Source organism: Lactuca serriola, chromosome 8 (assembly GCF_051521515.1).
Source record: "Lactuca serriola cultivar US96UC23 chromosome 8, Lser_US96UC23_V15, whole genome shotgun sequence".
NCBI classification, from domain to species: domain Eukaryota; kingdom Viridiplantae; phylum Streptophyta; class Magnoliopsida; order Asterales; family Asteraceae; genus Lactuca; species Lactuca serriola.
The window spans coordinates 20,364,161-20,385,263 of record NC_136415.1 but is presented as its reverse complement, the minus strand read 5'-3'; the positions used below and the strand labels follow the sequence as shown (position 1 = coordinate 20,385,263).

Here is a 21,103-nt window from a genome sequence, read left to right as displayed (position 1 = left end):
AAGAAAAATATATTTTTATCTTATTCTAAACGTTGAAATGAATTTGTCAAATATTCCGTTGAAATGTTATATTTAAAGCAATGTTTTTCATATCATGCTCCCTAAATGTTGTACAAATTATAATGTTTTTGATATTAATATAAACTTTTAAATTAATTTGTCCAGCATTATGGCAAGAAATTGTTATATTTAAAGCAATGTTTTTTATATTATTTTGGCAAGAACACTACGTTTAATATAACATTTTAATATTATTTTTAAAAATATGAGTTTTTTTAAATGTCATGCCAAGAATATTCTTAGATCAAGGTTTTCATTATTTTAAACTACAAATCATGTGTTTTATTAGTATTTTCTTAGTGGGAATACAAAATTTTGTAGTTTTTTTAGATTTCTTTAGTTTTTAATATTATTTTATGTATTAATATTTCTTTGAAAATAATGATTTTTTAAAAGTTTTGTCATTTTACTTTCTTAATTAAACATTTTAAACTTCGTATCCTTTTAGACCTAGTTTAATTACAATAATGGAAGGGAGGCTTGATGGATAATAAAATTTGCCGACCAAACATTTGTATGGCAGGGGCGACATCACTAGTACGAACAACGTTGTCGTATTTCAATTGTAGCGTCTAAAAAGACATCGTCTTGTATTTTTATACAAAGGCAAATCATTTAAACCACTTCTTTTAAGTGTATAACTTATTAATTATATGATTACATGCTCAAAGCTCAAACCGTAAAAGCAATAATAATCGAATAGTTCAAACTTAAAATATTTATAGTTTTATTTTGCAAAAATTCTCGTTGGCTTTTTGAAAAGTTGAACAAACGTGACAATGTCAATTTTTAGTGTAATTTTATGTTGAGAAAATTCATCAAATTAGCAAAGGGAATTGAGTGTTCGAAGATTTTGACTAGAAAAAAACCGATTTTGGTAAATGACCATCACTTCTGCAGAGGGTGCTCTACGAAAGGCTTAATCCTTCTGAGAAAAGTGAATACTTCTGCGGAAATGAGGTGGAAGGGTAAAATTGGGACCACCCGTGCAATTTACTCTAAAAGTGAACGGGTAACAAGTTTCTTTAGGGTTCAACAACAAATTTGTGAACAGCAAACGTATACGATTCTAGATATCGACCATGATTATGGAGCTTTGGAGCTGGCGACATGAACATCATTCGTGAACGTCTGTTATTTCCTTCTTTCAACATTTCCATATTTTAGGCCCCGTTTGATATGCATCTTTCCAGGTCCAAACAGATCTTTCTTGCTGAATGGACCAGAAAGACTGTTTGATTTGCACAAACGAAGGGGTCTTTCCCGGTAAGATATGTCTTCCCAGAGAGCCTCAAAATCATATCTTTCTGGCTGAATGGGCTGGAAAGACAATTATACACCAAACCCCGCCTCTTTCTTTCTTTATTGGATTATTAATTTTTTTAAATAACTTATTTTAATTTATTTTTTATTGAATTATTACTTTTTTTCATCATTCAGCACAGTCAATCAGATGTACAATCAAACAACATAGTTTCTTTCCCAGTCAGAAAACTTTCCCAGACAGCACTTTTCTGGACAGCACTTTCCCAGACAGAAACTATCAAACGGGACCTTAGTCTTCACAAATTGACAAGGGGCCTCCGCAATCAAGTTGTTTCATCTTCATCTCGCTTTGGTGAAGAGAGCGATAGATACAAAAACGACTGAGAGAAGAAGAAAAAGGGAAATCTTACGTTCGAAAAGTCGACTTGTAAACCCTATCGATCGAAAAAGGGCAAAAAGGATAAAATAGAAAAAACCCTAACAATTCACCACATGCGCTGTTTTTTCCCTAACTTTTTGTCACTTTTCGATGAAGTCGTTGAAGCCCTATCTACTTCAGGCTTCGAATTCTGCAATCACATTCAGGCATCCACTATACCGTTGTTATGCAACTACCAGGCTGTCGCAGTCGACACCGCCACAAGTTCGGGAAAAACCCTAGAATTTGTTGTTCCACTCATCTAGATACTCCATCATACAACATTTGTTAAACCTCACCAGGTACATCCTTTTCCATAAGACATACATACTCAATTATAACTCTAAGCTTTGGTGGTCACATGAATTTTTGGTGCTTAATCGTTTTGATGTCTACGGGTCTTAGATTTTGATTATGTTCAAAATTTACACTTAACATTCATGAGACCCATCTGATCCTGCTCCTTCTTGCTTCACTCCCAAAAGGTACATTCTTCATGTTTCTTCTCTCACAAAAAATTGTTTCTTCTTTCTGTCATCAGTTTGACATCCTTGCTACTACAAGGCTTCAATCAGGTTTCATTCTCTTCTCCTTATATAACAATTTCTTGTTTTTGTTTCTTCTACATGATGCTAGTATTCTATAAACAATGCATATAATACATATTCTATTTCAGTGATTGTATAAGAGTATGAAATCTATTATGTTAACTTATTAATGAGTTTGGTACCATAATGAAATAATTCCTTTATGAATGAGAAATAAATATGCTATGTTATCATGTTAATTTTGAAAAACTAACAAAGTGAAATCAGTTTCTAAAGTTTGAATAAAGTGATGGCTACAAGATGTTTTTTTTTGGTAATTTTAGTCTTTATCACAAAAAATGTATTTGGTTTAGAGATTGAATTGAATTATAGAGAAGTATGAAAATATTAATGACATTTTGTTTATAAAAGATATTGATATGCAGAACACCAGCAGACAATGGGATTGTGATCAGGACTTCATTAAAGTTTAAACATTTAAAAACAAAGTTCTTAACTTCTTATTATTGAAATGGACAACATAATCTTCACTTTTATTAGGCAGGGATAATACTTCCTGTGCTGAGTCATCTTCCCTATCACCTAACTTTCCATTAAATCAATATGTTTTTTTATTACTATTTTTAGTATGTTCTTAACTTATTATTATTGAAATTAGTTAATTTTGCTTTATTTTTATTTTCCAGGCGTACTTCACAACTTGCACTATACACATTGAGGTGTGAGAAAGATCCTCTGAATTCAAGGTAACCTTTTTAATCTTATTTATCTTTTTATATTATTTTTATTTTTTAAACTTTTTTTGTTGACTCTTTTACCCTTCTGTTGTGAGGCTACCACAACCATACTTTCACCCTCCAACTGTAAATTGCCTAGAGGAAACACTTACAACAGACTATGTATTGGGTGGATACAGAGAAACAGTTTGAAGGGCTTGAGGTATGCCTTAAAACTTGTTTAAATAATTCATTAGTTATCATTTTATAAAGAACATCATCTACACTATTGATAAGGGAAACTTTATGTTGTTATTATTTGTTATCATGAGTAAAGAAATGTAAATACATAGCTATCATGAATATATGGGTAAAAAATATAAAGTATATTTCCTACTTTGTCTTACAGTATCTTGCTATTTAGTATTTATAACGATCATATTCATAGTACTTTCCATTCCCAATTTTTTCATTGTCATTTTGAACTTTGTCTTACAGGAATCAAGAGAGATCTCTTTATCACATATTCCAACTTTCACAAAGCCTATCATTTTAAAATGCAAGGACGCAATTAAAAAATACCCTACACCACTTGGTATTCTTGGGTCATATGAACACATTCTTTAATTCTTTTTACCCTTTACTTTATCACAGTACTGCTAGTTAAACAACATATATGTTACTTTTTCAACATTTTTATAGTTTATATGAATCTGTTGTAGGGTTGGGAAGATGTCTCTGATGAACCAATAAATTCTAATTACCAATCTCCTTATTTTCTAGTATGCTCTTGTGACAACCCGAAATTTCCATTTTGTACAACATATCAAGTCATTAGAAGTCAGAACAGTTACTGTTAATTTTCAGACTATTTGGGATAAGTTTGAAGATTTTATGATTAACACTTTAAGAGATGCCACGAGAGGGGATGCTCTTAGGTTTATTGTGCAACAATAAACTTTCATACTACAAGAAATTAGAAATTTACGACCCAAACATGGAGTTTGCAGTCCAAAACCCCAGGGGTATATATATGGTCCTTAGCCATATTTATTCATTTGTTCCATTTCCAACTAGAGAAAAGCCAAATTCTCTCTCACGGATCTTCGGCCTTTCGTCCCAAATCGTGAGTACTTCTATCTAAGAGTATAATAGGGCTTGTTATGTGTCTAATAACCAAGAAATCATAAGAAAACAACAAGATCAAAGAGTTTACAGCCCAAGAACACCTTGGACCATAAACCCTTCTTTAAGGGCCAAAAGTGTGCCCTAGTCCCTTCCTTTCATTATGAAACTAGCCTAGACTCGTACCCTAATGTGTGTAGGACATGAAAGCACAAAAACACCATGTACATAAGAGATTACGGCCACAAACCCTAAGGGAATTGGTCCTAGGGCCGTGAACTCCTCAAAGGAGTTGAAAGGTGCCCTAATCTCTTCCAAGGACTAAACCATCAAGTAGAAATACTTCTAAGGAACATGTAAGGCTTCAACACATCAAATAATCAAGGGCTTGAGAGATTACGGCCGTAAACTCAAGGGTTTACGACCGTAAACTCCTTGTGTTACGGTTCTTGGGGAGTAAACTCAAGAATGGGGTCCTTTGGAACCCTAAACCCACTAGCTTTGTCCTACAACAACTTAGATGCAATCCTTAGGGCTTATAACACTTATATAAGGTGTTTAGCATGTTCTAGGATGTCTTAAAATTTTCAATTAGTAGTTTAAGACTAATTAGGTACATATATGTGTGATTATATGTTAACTAGGATCTTTGGGTGTGTACAAGTTTTCACTTGACACTTAGCAATCCTACATCGTTCAGTTCATCCAAACCACCCTCTACAGGTGAGTTCATACCCCTTGAATTAACCTTTTAAATGTTTTTAAATGCTTTAATGGGGGGGGGATACAGGTTGAATCATGCTAGTTATTATATCAGCTATGTGATTAATAACCAGCATACTAAAGGATTTACTACACTTTAAGCTGTTTTACCAAACAGATTTTTGTAAATGGCTTTCCAAAACTTTTTACAAACTAACCTCAAGTCAGCTTTCTTAGTTGTTAAACTTTACAAAGGATTTTACAAAACTTTGTTATACTTTGTTATCAAAGGAGATACTTTTGAAATGTTTATTAAAATGACATTAACTCATTGTTACTTATTGATCAAAACTCTTAAATGTCTTGCAAAACCATTTTTCATCCTCTTGATCAAAATTATATCTATACGTTTATGTTCTTATATATGTATTGATATGATAGATTTCATCCTTCATTCAGTTCCCACACTCTTGTGTAGCAAGGGTGTATAAACCTTCTTGGACATCAATTACCTTCTAGTTAACTATTATAGGGATAGTTAGGAGATACCAAACATTATTCCTATTACAAGGAATTACACCAGAGTCAGTTCATTCATGAGTCTATTCTATACATCACCTGTTACACGAATACGTCTACATAGATACGCTTACATGAATACATTTACATAAATACATTTACTTGTATACACCTACATGGATACTTGTACCTAGATTCTATATGATGAGTTACTAGTACATATTATACATGTAAATTAGTTCTGCCTATCCTAGTTCAATAGGATAACTAGACGGGACTAACCATTCCGGAACCCACCTGTTAGTAACAAAGGTAATGAACATCTACGGATGCCTACGGTTGATACTTATATTAGGGGTACCTTTACGGGACTAACCATTTCTTTAACCTGCTGTTAGCGACAGAGGGAAATGAACATCTACGGATGCCTACAATTAATACTTATATTAGGAGTACCTTGATGGGACTAACCATTCCTTAAACCTTCTGCCAACTACAGAGGAAAATGAACAATCTACGGATGTTCAAGGTTAATACCTTTTCGGCAGTCACGAAGTCGAGTTGATCCTAATACAAAAGGATAACACTTACATTGCTATATTTTCCTATTACTTTTATTTTGTGATACATTCACATAAACGACGAGGTAGAATTTGTATTGTCTATAGTAGTTATAGAGGGGAAAACCATCTTTGTTATAGCAAAACATTTGAGTCTTGGTAGAAGACTACTTTCCATACATTTGAGTCTTGGTAGAAGACTACTTTCAAAATATACAAGTCTTGGTAGAAGACTACTTTCCATACATTTGAGTCTTGGTAGAAGACTACTTTCTAAACATTTGAGTCTTGGTAGAAGACTACTTTCAAAACATACAAGTCTTGGTAGAAGACTACTTTCAAAACATTCGGGTCTTGGTAGAAGGCTACTCTTTATACTATAAAAATCATAGGGATTTGCTAGGGTACTCAAACACTTTCAACTGCTTTCAAACAGTTCATACTTATACAATCTTTTTTTCCAAAGGTTTACAAGTCATTACTTTACAGTTTTACAAATCAAAGACACATTAATACTTATGAATTCACCAGCTTTTTGGCTGATACTCACTTTCAAAATAACTTGTATTCTCAAGTCACAAATAGACAGGTACGACGACCAGGTTTTGTGAAGACGGAGAAATCAAGACTCCTATTTTATTTTGATTGTTCATTGTGTTGTCTTATATTATGAAAGAACACTTGTAACTAAAATTATACTATTAATGCAATGGATGATGTTGTTGCTTGTTTACTACTTTGCATTGTTATGATACATTACATGATGTCCTCCGCCCCAAAACGTTTCCGCCGTTCTCGGTTTTGGGGTGTGACAGATTGGTATCAGAGCATTGTTTATAGTGAATTAAGTCTATCAACCTATAAAAGATATACTAACTATAAATACATTGGGATTAAAATACTCTGACCAAGAGTTTATAATTTAAATAATAAAATATTTAATTAAGTATACGTGCCCGCATTCATACTAAAATCAGTGTCTCTAGGATAGTACAAAATAATTACGATTGTTGGGCAGCACAAGTAGACTTAGAGACATATAGTCAAAACTGGGAAGATATAGCCTGATCAACTATATTATCCGAGGGTTGACTAGCATGTGCCTAAGTGTATTTGTGAGGTTGCAACAAGTCTAAAATCTTACCAAAAATAACACAATGAGAACAATAGAACATAAACCTAAAATACTATAGGAGTATTTGGTGTTACTATACTTACTTGAGAACTAAAAAGGATCTTCATTACTAAGTTGATAGTTGCTAAATGGATACACTAAGGCTATATGTAACTAGGATATTATAGACTTAGAATTTGTGAAATTTTTGCTTACCCCTATTGCTTGTGAATTTGGAGTTAATGTCACTTATTCGAAGGCCTATCCTGTGTTGATTACATATGACTGGTATGCACTTTACAAATAGCGATGTAACTGATGAAGATTTTCTAATAATTATCTAGATAGTTCGTCTAATAATTATTTCCTTACCCCAATTTTCGCGTAGATAACATGGTTGGACTCCATCCCCACGGCAACCCGTACCTTCCGAACGAAGTCATTGCTGGATGGTTTGGAGAAGAACCAGAGAATGATCATTTGATCCCTTTGAATGATCACCACGCTGAAGACCTCGCTGATGATGATAACTCCGAACCCGAGGTTGAGAACCTACCCCAGGCAGCTCCCTTTCCAAATCCTAACCCTCGTCCGACTTTTCATGGCCCGAAGCCTCCTTGGGTAGAATGCTTGGAAACATGGAGCCAAGGACAGAATCAACCTATGCCATTTAATGGAGACCGAAGCTTTTATGACCTGAGCAATGGGGGCTCAGCAGACTGAATCTTGCCAATCCTGGTCCACAGAGTGGCCCGAAATGAGATTCAAGGCATGATAGCCCTACATCAAATCACAGAAGTTGTCACCAATGCGAGAATGCATACCCTTCGCACCATTCGTCTGGAAGATGCTCGTGAGAGATCTGAAAGAGACCATGAAACACTGCTTCAAGCACTGGCTGAATCATGAGCTGAAGCCATAGAACTCCGAGTACGCCAGAGGGTGTACAAAAGACACCTACTTGATGTGGAACGTCAACTGGCTGAGCTGAGAGTTCACCAGAGGCATGATCATCACCAGTAGGAGATACTTTACTTTCCTTCTTGTTTTAAAAGAACCATGTTGTCGTCTATGTCCTATGTGGCATTTTCTATGAAACTGCCTTGTACTATAGGTACTTTTAGTTAGGCCTTTATGCGGCCAAAACTTTTGCTACTCCGGATATGATGTAATACCTCCTTCAAGGTCAAATTTTCCTGAACTTATTACATCTTAAACATCGATGATGTTGACAGTCGGCTAACTTCTGTGTCACGCTTTTGTTCAAATACTCTCATCATACTTTCATCAGAGTCTATCTGAAACACGCTTTAGTCAAGTCATTGGACTATAGTAATTTAACTCCGGAGACATTTTCAAGTATCTTTTAGTGGTTGGATCATGTTATTCACCAGCCAACGATACCTCGGCGCGAACGACAAACATCTTGAGACCATTGTACGAACTTACTTCCACTCTTTGCTAGGACTGCATCATAGGGATGTAGGTCGAACCCACGAGAACATACTTCTATTCTTTACATGAACGATCGAACTACGTCTAGGTTCAACCATACTCGCTCACAAATTCATTTTCTTTCCGTGAAACAGAATCATGTCACCAAAGAAAAACGATCAACCCATCAACCAAACACCAACTCTTCAGATTGATGCATCTACCTTTCAAGCTGCAGTCTTGGCTGTCGTGTCAGCTATTCTGACCCTCCTTAACGCTAACAACGCGAATGTTAGCGGGATTGTTAACAACAATTCCAATCCAGGTAACAATCAAGTACCTCAACGAGCAACAAACTACCACGACACCCCGAGTCCCAAAACCAAGAGTAACAAACGGAAGTGTTGGGCTAATTCTAAGGACAAATCGCTTCGAAGGGCGAACAAGAAACAACCACCAGTAACGACCTTCACAGCCACGACATCGGTACCTCCTACTACCATCCCTTCGGGTATCCCAATTGTCCCTAACCCAGCCAGAAAATATGCTGGAAATCTCCCAAAGTGCAGCAAATGCAACTTCCATCACCGCGGGCCTTGTCGGGAGATGCAGTGCTCAAACTGCAACAGAAAGGGACACACCATACGTTACTGCAAGAGCCCAGCAAGGCCGAACAACCAAGTGCCCAACACCGGTGTGAACCAGGCTTGCTACGGTTGTGGCAAGGTGGGTCACTACAAAAGAAACTGCCCAGAGGCAGCGAATGCTGGCATGGACGAAATGATACTACCGACCACCGCCGCAAGAGAAACTACTCCGGACCCACATTAAAGTATTTAAGGCGTTCGTTGTAGCAGACTTATAAACTATTTAGAACTAGTGCAACTAGAGTCTTATCTTTTGTGAGATACCGTCAGTTAAGGGATCCTCGTGCTACGTATACTTGTCTTTTGTAGTATACCTTGTTCGCAGCAATAGTCTTGTAGTAAATCTAAAGTACATAAACTCTGTTAAAGGTTGCACTGTTGTGTTTTGTCTGTAACGCCTTATGTTCAAATCTAATGTCTTTAGTTTCCATATGATTCCGAATTTATCATACGACTCGAGTCAATTCGATCCTTGCAATATCAGTCTCATGCGCACATCTCTTTCTCCGAAATCGTCTTTCTAACGAAGCTGCCAGTCCAAAACACCGAAGTACTCAATCATGGAGTACCTTATGTTTCTAATCCTTTCCGAAGGAAATCTCAGCACACCTTCCCGAAGTACCACTCATACAGTACGTCAAGTTCAATCCAAAGATTCATACGGTTGATCTATCACTGAAGAATGTATACTTAAGGGTGGTATATAATCAAGGTTCTACAGGTTTAGAATTGATGATTCCACTTTAACTTCTTTTCCTCGTTGGGATGTGAGCCTAAAGAAGAATCAGTTATTCGACTACCTTTTCAATCTTAATTATATACGACTCGTATACACAAGACTGCGATTGATGAACCATGTATGACTTCTAATATGAACTTCAGGACGGAGAACTGACCAAGACTATGAGTAAACGCATCGTCATGAGAACAAACTTAAGACCCAATACGACTCCTGTAAACCGATCACCCTACGGTATCACACCAACGGAGATACAAGAACTGTTCAAACAGCTTAACGACTACTCAACAATAGAATGATAAGACCAAGCTCCTCTCCTTTGAGAGCTCCAGTCTTATTCTTCAAGAAGACAGACTTCAGCGGGTGCAATCATACCAGCACTAATGCACTGGATCCCATCAGAACTCCACAGTTAAGCGTGCTTGGGCGAGGGTAATACTAGGATGGGTGATACCCTGGGAAGTCCTCATGGTGCATACCTCGACAGGACTTCCATTAGAAATCATTTCCTTCTGCCACACACAGATGAATTGGTTGACCCACCGCAAGGAACTATTTACTTTTCAGAAATAGGTCCGAGGTCCGAACATCATCAGTTACGAGTTTTAAAGGGGGATGTCCCGAAGACAACCTTCCAAACTCGATGCCGACACTACAAGTCCGTAGTGATACCTCTCGGATAGGACCAATACACCCGTAATATTCATGAACTTAATGAATAGGGTACGCCATTCTTACTTGGATCAGTTCATCGTTGTCTTTTTGAAATGACTTGCTTATCTACTCTCGTAGTAAGAAGGAAATCATAAAGAGCATCTACAACAAACCCTAGAAAATTTACGATCAGAGAAGCTTTACGCGAAGTTCTCTAAAATGTGAGTTTTTAAATTTGAAGAGTCGAACTCCTAAGACACATTACCAGTAATGTGGGAATTCTTGAGGACCCTGCCAAAATCAAAACCGCTGAGAATTTATCAACACTAAGGATGCCGGCAGGAATTCTCCAAATTTTAGGTCTCGCTAACCTACTGTCGAGAGTTCATTAAGAACTCCTCGCGGATTACAAAACCTCTTATGACTTTAACTCAGAAGGGAGTGGCCCTTGACTGGGAAGACAAGCAAGAGGAAGAAAACCTTGGAATTACAAGTGAGAGGCCAAATCCTTCTGGAAATCTCACTCTGGGAAGGCTTGATACACTTCGGAAAGCGTGGTAAGCCAAATCCAGAATAGTTAGGACCTCCGAGATTCTTGCCAGAATCAGTCCTGTAATTCAAAAACCCAACCTACACCACGAACTCAGTAACGTACATTTTACCCTTCACATCTCGAACTTGAAATCGTACCTTTCCGTTAGGACTCTCGTAAGCCCACTCGACGAGATTGAGATCAACGAGATCCTCGCCTTCGTGAAAGAACCGTAGTGACCCTCGACCGAGTGGTCAATCGGATGAAGCAAATGTCGTCGCCCATTAGTGAAGGTTCGTTGGAATACCAACCGAAGACCCGGTTTCACTTATGAGCACGAGAACAAATTGATTAGGAAGTTTTCCCACCTCCTTGCTCGATTATTCATACCTACTTCCTAACCTAAATTCTAATTTCGGGACGAAATTCCCTCTAACAGGGGGATGATGTGACAACCCAAAATTTCCATTCTGTACAACATATCAAGTCATTAGAAGTCAGAACAGTTACTGTTAATTTTCAGACTATTTGGGATAAGTTTGAACATTTTATGATTAACACTTTAGGAGATGCCAGGAGAGGGCATGCTCTTAGGTTTATTGTGCAACAATAAACTTTCATACTACAAGAAATTGGAAATTTACGACCCAAACATGGAGTTTGCAGTCCAAAACCCCATGGGTATATATATGGTCCTTAGCCATATTTATTCATTTATTCCATTTCCAACTAGAGAAAAGCCAAATTCTCTCTCACGGATCTTCGGCCTTTCGTCCCAAATCGTGAGTACTTCTATCTAAGAGTATAATAGGGCTTGTTATGTGTCTAATAACCAAGAAATCATAAGAAAACAACAAGATCAAAGAGTTTATAGCCCAAGAACACCTTGGACCATAAACCCTTCTTTAAGGGCCAAAAGTGTGCCCTAGTCCCTTCCTTTCATTATGATACTAGCCTAGACTCGTACCCTAATGTGTGTAGGACTTGAAAGCACAAAAACACCATGTCCATAAGAGACTACGACCGCAAACCCTAAGGGAATTGGTCCTAGGGTCGTGAACTCCTCAAAGGAGTTGAAAGGTGCCCTAATCTCTTCCAAGGACTAAACCATGAAGTAGAAATACTTCTAAGGAACATGTAAGGCTTCAACACATCAAATAATCAAGGGCTTGAGAGAGTACGGCCGTAAACTCAAGGGTTTACGACCGTAAACTCCTTGTGTTACGGTTCTTGGGGAGTAAACTCAAGAATGGGGTCCTTTGGAACCCTAAACCCACTAGCTTTGTCCAACAACAACTTAGATGCAATCCTTAGGGCTTATAACACTTATATAAGGTGTTTAGCATGTTCTAGGATGTCTTAACATTTTCAATTAGTAGTTTAAGACTAATTAGGTACATATATGTGTGATTATATGTTGACTAGGATCTTTGGGTGTGTACAAATTTTCACTTGACACTTAGCAATCCTACATCGTTCAGTTCATCCAAACCACCCTCTACAGGTGAGTTCATACCCCTTGAATTAACCTTTTAAATGTTTTTAAATGCTTTAATGGGGGGGGGGGATACAGGTTGAATCATGCTAGTTATTATATCAGCTATGTGATTAATAACCAGCATACTAAAGGATTTACTACACTTTAAGCTGTTTTACCAAACAGATTTTTGTAAATGGCTTTCCAAAACTTTTTGTTGGGTTTTGTGCATTCTAACACTTCCTAAGTGTACATGCAACCCTAAATACCTTGGATCTATGTTTTCTCTATTATACATGCAAATAAGAACTTCCAAGGTATTATCCTAATCTAGCATATAAAACAATGGATATAGTAGGATAGAATACATACCTTTTTGGTGTAGTAAGTCTTCATGAAGCTTGAGTGCTTAGTGCCCCAAGTGTGACACCTCAAATGGAATCACAATCATCAAAACACTTGGAATGATTTGAGAGAATTCTACACTCTTCAAAATCGGCTAGCCCTTTCTTCACTATCTCTAGTGGCCGATTTTTCCTCAATAATAAGATGCTTATATAGTTACACAATTAGGGTAAACTCTTAATTGTCATGGCTTTCCATTTCCTTGGATCCATGGGTACAAATACACCATGGAGCATCCATGGACCATCCTATGGGTTTTAGCCCAACTTGATTATCCTTGGAGCATTAGCCCACTATACAAGTATGGATGATTTACACAATCAACCCATATATTTAATTAGTCTTCTTTTGATCACTTAATTAATCCTAGATTAATTCTTGATCAATACTAATTAAATAATCTTATTATTCTTATTATTAATATACTAGAACTTATAATATATTAATAACCATAAGTGTCTTATTTCTCTCATTCAAGTGCATGATGGTATGCAACCCAAATGGACCATGCCGGGTCGGGTCAAGTCTTACCAAATATAGTTATGGACTTAGACATTAATCCAACAGTCTCCCACTTGGATAAGTCTAAAACTATTATTGCGTATGACTTCAGGAACCAACCGGCAATCGTAGCTCTCAAAAGCTTCTGTCGAACTCTGACCTTGTAGATGAACTCTGACCTTTGTCAGTGACTTGTCCATTAGATAAGGGATCATATATTCCTCCATTCTAGATATCATATGGACTGAGACATGGATTATAATCATTCTCTCTGTCCATTTGTTGTTTCCCGATTTCCGATTTATGACAACTGACTAATTGAACAAATCAAATCAGTCCTGGCCCGGCCGAGCACTTCCATTTGTCATCATCAAATCATCGAGGGGCCCACAGATATCGCTTTTATCCCGAAGGTAAAAGGAACGGATAAACTTCGACTCATATGGCTTGTTCTACTACTTGTTGAATCATACACAAAGGCACGTTTTATAGCACCGAGTTACCAAATGCGTTTTCGTGCTATCAATGTACTATCAACTCATAGTAACAACTCATATCTCTAGGTTTGAAGAATATAAGATATTATCGTCTCATGATCACTCGTGATAAAATCCATGAAGTGATTCCAATGAGCGCGGGTTGAATCCAATACTCAGAACTTATGAGCACTCATGATTGTTGTAGCCTTGTCCAACACCTTAGACCTCTACAACCCATCATGACAGTCTTAATTCATATCTACTTCCAACATATGACCGACTGTGGATAGTTTGAATAACTTAGTCATTCCGAAAGAATAACCCAGTTTATTCGGGAAGTCAAAACATGCAAAGTGAAACACAATAATAATTGAATCCAATATGGTATCAACTCTTTGAACATAAATAAACACCTTTTATTTATCACCATATGATTACACATTATTCATTGTATACTGTTTCAGCTATCAACTTTATTCTTGAATTTAAAACAATAGTTGTCCCATGCTCCAAGCATGTACACTATGTTTTTTTCAAAACACTAGTCATGCCACACACTAAGTATGCATACTATGTTTGTCTATGATCTTTACTTTGTGAACTAGATCCATTGAACATAACTTCAATGATTCTCTTTTCACACTCCCAAATCCTTACTGCAAATGCAAGAATTCCAAATTCATGCCATTTGCTGGAATCTGTCAGATTCTAAACTTATGTGCATTGATCCTCTTGTAATGATTATGCACAAAGTCATAAAGACTTGACAACAAACATTACAGATCATTCCAAAGGAGATCAACTCCTTGGAACCATCCTTCTTGCATTAAGTTTCCTTAATCTTACACAGAGTGAAAATTCTAACTTTGAAACATTTCCAGATTCCATTTTGACTATCACTTCTGAACAAGAGTTGCCTCCTTACAGATTATGTCAATATGGTCCTTCCAGAATTATCACTATACTTCCAACTGTCCTTGAGCAACCAATCTTTGGTAAACCTTAGATTGTCCTCGACAATTGTTTAATCCTTTTAGTCATATCCAGTTCTAAACCTTTTCCCTTCTTAATGCCCCAGGCATTTTTGAAAATTTTAGAACGGATGATTATAGCACATGTAATCGATCCTATATCCGAAGCATATGGGACACGATTCATGATGTCTTACATAAAGACTAAACCAGTCTTTTGCTATAATATTTCCATTTCAATTTGCCAAGTTCTCATAATTCAGATTATGAAAAGGGATGCCGTAATCATAATCGAATTTTAGAACGCAAATAATGGACCCATATACAGAATTTACTTATGTTGAGCCATTCCAACATGAAATTCATATATATCCTTGACTAAATGATTAAAACCTCAGATCTAAACCTTATAGATTTGATATGAAGTATAATTTCCTCTCCCTTAATTATAGCAAAACAACTTTTTCCCAATTAAAATTTTTGGTTTCTATAATTAACATTGCTAACTTGCAATACTTATCATAATTATCATGCTCCCACTAACATGATGATTATTAGCATAACACTTATGCTCCCACTAGCTTTGACATGTACTCAGAAATCAGCTGACTTTCTTACCAAAGTTCAGATTTCTGATACTAGATTGTTTTGATAAGTCTTTATCAAAATCATACACCTTCCCTTAGATAGCACACTTGTGTATCTAAACAATTATGAAGAGGGATGCCGTAATCATAATGTTTAGACCTTTTTGCCACTTCTCACAAGTCCAGGTTAGTGTGCCGGTTAACCACACGCGCTCCACTAACGACTTTGAGAATGCAAATATCACAATTGCTATCTAGATAAAATCTACTTAGTGAAAGTGTTTCCTCACCATCATTTTCATGAATCGGAGAGAAACCTTATGACACTTAGATTTATATGGTGTATGAGTTCCTACCCATATGAATTTGTCAAACCATAATCACAAGACAAAGATAATGACAAATCCAAAACCATATGGATTGAACTCAATCTTAACTTCTTGCCACCTGGCAGCTCAAGGGCCTGCCATTGCTTCCAAGTTGTTATGCAACAAACTGAGAACTCTAAGAACTCATATGCAAAGCCAACTTTAACTGGAATGGGCACAGATATGTCAACACGATAGGTTATAAACCTCAAGTCGTGTGCTAGCGAAGAACTTCAGGTTTTATTCTTGATTATTTCTTGAGACTTTCAAGACCTTTAAGACTCCCACTGTCCTCTTGACATATAAGACTCCCTTGTCAAACATCCAAGAGATAGTGCGGATTCTAATCAAGAAAAACACTTTACCCAATTGGCCTAAGTTGGTCTTTGTTTTTATCCAAAACATCACAACTTACCAATTTCAAATGTACAAGAGTAGAAAAACTTTTACTCTTACATTTGACAAGTGTTTTAACCTTCTTTTGAGACATGTCACTCAAATTACAATCTTGGAGTATGACTCTAAGACTTGTATTGGAACGAAGTATGACTCATCTTCTTGATTTAACCACTTCAACAATTCAAGATCCCTCTTCTTAGTCATAAGAATGCACTAAGATTTCCTTAGAGAACTAATTGTGCTATGGTTTCTTAATCATTAAGATGATCACAAAAACTGATACTAAAGTACTCTCCCATCTTTTCAGATTTGAGAAACTTTTATCCTTCTGCCTAAATTGATTCTTCTTATTCGCTCTGCCTTACATTGGAACCTTTTCCAATGTCTCAGAGTTACACTTAAGCTTGTAAGTATAATCATATTTACTGAACTTAAGTAAATCATGACGAATAGTCTTATCAAACTTTTTGTGGTGGACTTGACCAGTGCACAAGAATGTGTACTCGATCCCTTAGTCCTTTACTTGATTCATACATCCATGTGAACAAGTAATTAGTCTTAATTTTCCAAAACTTGAAAGTTCTCATTCATCATGCTATACAACTTGCATGATTCCAAGTTCCGGTCCAATTGAACCTTGGATGATGAGAATCTTTCCTTATTTGGTAAATTTAGACATTACCACAAATGAAAGAATCAATTTCATATTTCCACTCTTGCTCTTAACGGAATTATATAAGCAACAATTTTTCCTTAAATGCCATTGTAAGGATATTTTAAAATAAATAAAATCAAAAAAAAAATTCTTTTATTTTAAAACTTTGCGGAAAAACTTATCCTTACAATCCATATGAAAACTTGTTGTTATCTATTCCTAAGCAATATCTCATAACTCCTAAGAAGTAGCTGAAGAATCCGATTTTTCAAACTATGCGATAGAAATCCATCTATGCGATCAGATTCAGCATATTCTTTCTTTAGGTTTCTTCACTTTTCTTTGATTCTTAAAACATCACCATGTGACCCAGTCACATCATGTATCAAGAATCTCAGAATAGAAACTTAACAGAGTTAGATAGTGGACTTTACCTGAAGTAGAGTCAAACTTATTGACTTTAACATCCTTAGGTAAATCTGGCAGCTTCGCAACCAATGCCCCTTCCTTTGGCAATATAAACATATGGATCCTTTGATAAAGGTACACGGGACTATCACAGACTTAGCTTTTCTCTTTACCATTTGGTCAACCGAGTTGACTATGGCCGATCCCTTTCCACTGGGAAGAGAATGCTTTACTGGATTTCCTGTGTCACTATTGTCAATGTCCATCAAATAGATAAGATCATTAAGGGTCTTGTCATAGTCTGTTTCATAGGTGTCCCAAAGGAACTCACTATGTGACTTAGAAAGTGATTGAACCACCAACTTTCTCAAGACTTTGACACCCAACTCTCCCGGCTTGTCAATATGTGACTACATCTCCAAGATGTGCTCACACCTAGACCTTGCCTTGCCAATAAGGCTTGAGTGACCTTAAAATTTTCAAGAACTTGTGGGTTAGGGAGAATAATTGGAGGAGGAGAAAGAAGTATGATATCCATGGGACATCATCTTCATTAGGAAACCTTGTTTCAAGAGATTTGGGAAGATCATAAGTGTCTAAACCAGACATCTTTTGGGAGATATTCAAGATAGTTGATCTTAAGTCCTTAATATGACACCCAATATGAAATATTAAGGCTAGGACCCAACAAACTATTTTATAACTTAGAAGAGGTATGCCGTAATCCAAGCTATAAAATATTTGAAGGTAGGTGAATGACGATTCACCAATTTCCACCAAGATAAACAAAATGTATTATTAGGTTTTAATTGGTTTTGAAACTCCTAGATCTTTGAGATTCATTGAACTTTTCAAAGGCATGTTTCAATCTCGAGTGTGCCCTTCAGGTTTTGTGACTGGGATGCCGAGGATCACAAAACAAGGTGTGAAGTAACCATGCAAATCACTTGGTACCCTTAATAAATTACCCCTCAATCGATGTGCCGGTTAACCACACACGCTCCATCGATACTATGATAAATATTAAGTCACCCTTTACCTACCTTGTTAAGTCCAAGTTAGTGTGCCGGTTAACCACACACGCTCCACTAACGACTTAGACAAAGTGTAAAGTGTAATTTCATGGATTAGCACCTTATTCACATTTTTCCTAAGTAACTAAGATTGGGTATTATTAAGAGTTTAGTTACTTAGTATTATCATTAATACTTTTAATGAATGAGAATTATAGTCTTGTCAAACCCGTTCGGCTAACGACCCTCCACCGGTCAAGCAAGCGGTGGGTGAGAGTGGACACCCATTAAGTTGCCATTTTATAGGCAACAACCTTATACCCACCTTATAGACCGGCTTCGTGAATGAGGCGTACTAGCGGTAAGACTGACTTTACTCTTATACATATATATATTATTAACTTATAATATTATAAAGTATAAGGGTTGAATTTTAACTTTTAAAATTCTAAGGGCTAACTTGGAATTAAAGTATTCATAAGTGAAAACTTTACAAATTCCAAAACTTGAGGGCAAGTTTTGAAACTATTCAAAACTAATTAATTCCATAACTTATGTGTTTAAAGTAGTTTTAATCCAAAAACTCTTCAAGTTCCATAACTTGAGGACAAGTTATGGAAGACTTTAAACTAATAAAAGAATTAACTTTTCTTTATTTTATAACTTATGGAATTAATTAAGGTTACACTTTTTTTTTTTATTTTATTAAATGAAGAGACTCTTGGTCCTCCATAACTTGAGGACAAGTTATGGAGTCATAAAACCATTTAATTAGAACTAGACTCTTCATTTTTGTAACCTTTGCCAATTTTTATGAGTTTTATGATTCTTAAATGTGACTTTTCATATAACTTGAGGACAAGTTACAAAAACACATTTTAGAATCAATTCTTAGATTAATTTGGATTAAAACCAACTATCACATAATTTTCATCATTAATCTAAATTCACTCATAAAACAAGGTAACACAAAAAACTTTTGGTGATCCATAACTTATTCTTTAGTTATGGAATCCTTTAAAACATTAACACCAAATTTTGTAACTCCATAAAACTTTGAATCAATTTTTTTTTAAAACCTTTTCATATCCATAACTTATGGAGGTTTCAAAAAATAAAACTCTTTAGATCAAACTTTTAAAACTAATAAAATAATCATATTATTTTATGTTTTATTAAATTTTGACCTAATTCAACTCATGAAGCAAATTATTCAAATTTTACAAATAATTAGTTTTTCACAAGAACAAGTAATTATCTTAAAATTTGACGAACTTCATGTTTTTTTTCTTTTTTTTTTCAACTTTGAAAATAAAATATTTGCATCAATATAACAGAAAACAACCCGTGGCTCTGATACCACTGTTGGGTTTTGTGCATTCTAACACTTCCTAAGTGTACATGCAACCCTAAATACCTTGGATCTATGTTTTCTCTATTATACATGCAAATAAGAACTTCCAAGGTATTATCCTAATCTAGCATATAAAACAATGGATATAGTAGGATAGAATACATACCTTTTTGGTGTAGTAAGTCTTCATGAAGCTTGAGTGCTTAGTGCCCCAAGTGTGACACCTCAAATGGAATCACAATCATCAAAACACTTGGAATGATTTGAGAGAATTCTACACTCTTCAAAATCGGCTAGCCCTTTCTTCACTATCTCTAGTGGCCGATTTTTCCTCAATAATAAGATGCTTATATAGTTACACAATTAGGGTAAACTCTTAATTGTCATGGCTTTCCATTTCCTTGGATCCATGGGTACAAATACACCATGGAGCATCCATGGACCATCCTATGGGTTTTAGCCCAACTTGATTATCCTTGGAGCATTAGCCCACTATACAAGTATGGATGATTTACACAATCAACCCATATATTTAATTAGTCTTCTTTTGATCACTTAATTAATCCTAGATTAATTCTTGATCAATACTAATTAAATAATCTTATTATTCTTATTATTAATATACTAGAACTTATAATATATTAATAACCATAAGTGTCTTATTTCTCTCATTCAAGTGCATGATGGTATGCAACCCAAATGGACCATGCCGGGTCGGGTCAAGTCTTACCAAATATAGTTATGGACTTAGACATTAATCCAACACTTTTTACAAACTAACCTCAAGTCAGCTTTCTTAGTTGTTAAACTTTACAAAGGATTTTACAAAACTTTGTTATACTTTGTTATCAAAGGAGATACTTTTGAAATGTTTATTAAAATGACATTAACTCATTGTTACTTATTGATCAAAACTCTTAAATGTCTTGCAAAACCATTTTTCATCCTCTTGATCAAAATTATATCTATACGTTTATGTTCTTATATATGTATTGATATGATAGATTTCATCCTTCATTCAGTTCCCACACTCTTGTGTAGCAAGGGTGTATAAACCTTCTTGGACATCAATTACCTTCTAGTTAACTATTATAGGGATAGTTAGGAGATACCAAACATTATTCCTATTACAAGGAATTACACCAGAGTCAGTTCATTCATGAGTCTATTCTATACATCACCTGTTACACGAATACGTCTACATAGATACGCTTACATGAATACATTTACATAAATACATTTACTTGTATACACCTACATGGATACTTGTACCTAGATTCTATATGATGAGTTACTAGTACATATTATACATGTAAATTAGTTCTGCCTATCCTAGTTCAATAGGATAACTAGACGGGACTAACCATTCCGGAACCCACCTGTTAGTAACAAAGGTAATGAACATCTACGGATGCCTACGGTTGATTCTTATATTAGGGGTACCTTTACGGG

General features: G+C 35.7%; 1 non-coding gene across 1 annotated transcript; it reads left to right on the top strand.

Moving 5' to 3' along the window:
* The first annotated feature begins 10,209 nt into the window (after positions 1–10,209).
* Positions 10,210–10,328, top strand: LOC145071502 (5S ribosomal RNA). The gene has a single exon (XR_013690513.1). It is a non-coding gene; the product is annotated as a 5S ribosomal RNA (ribosomal RNA).
* The last annotated feature ends 10,775 nt before the right edge of the window (positions 10,329–21,103 follow it).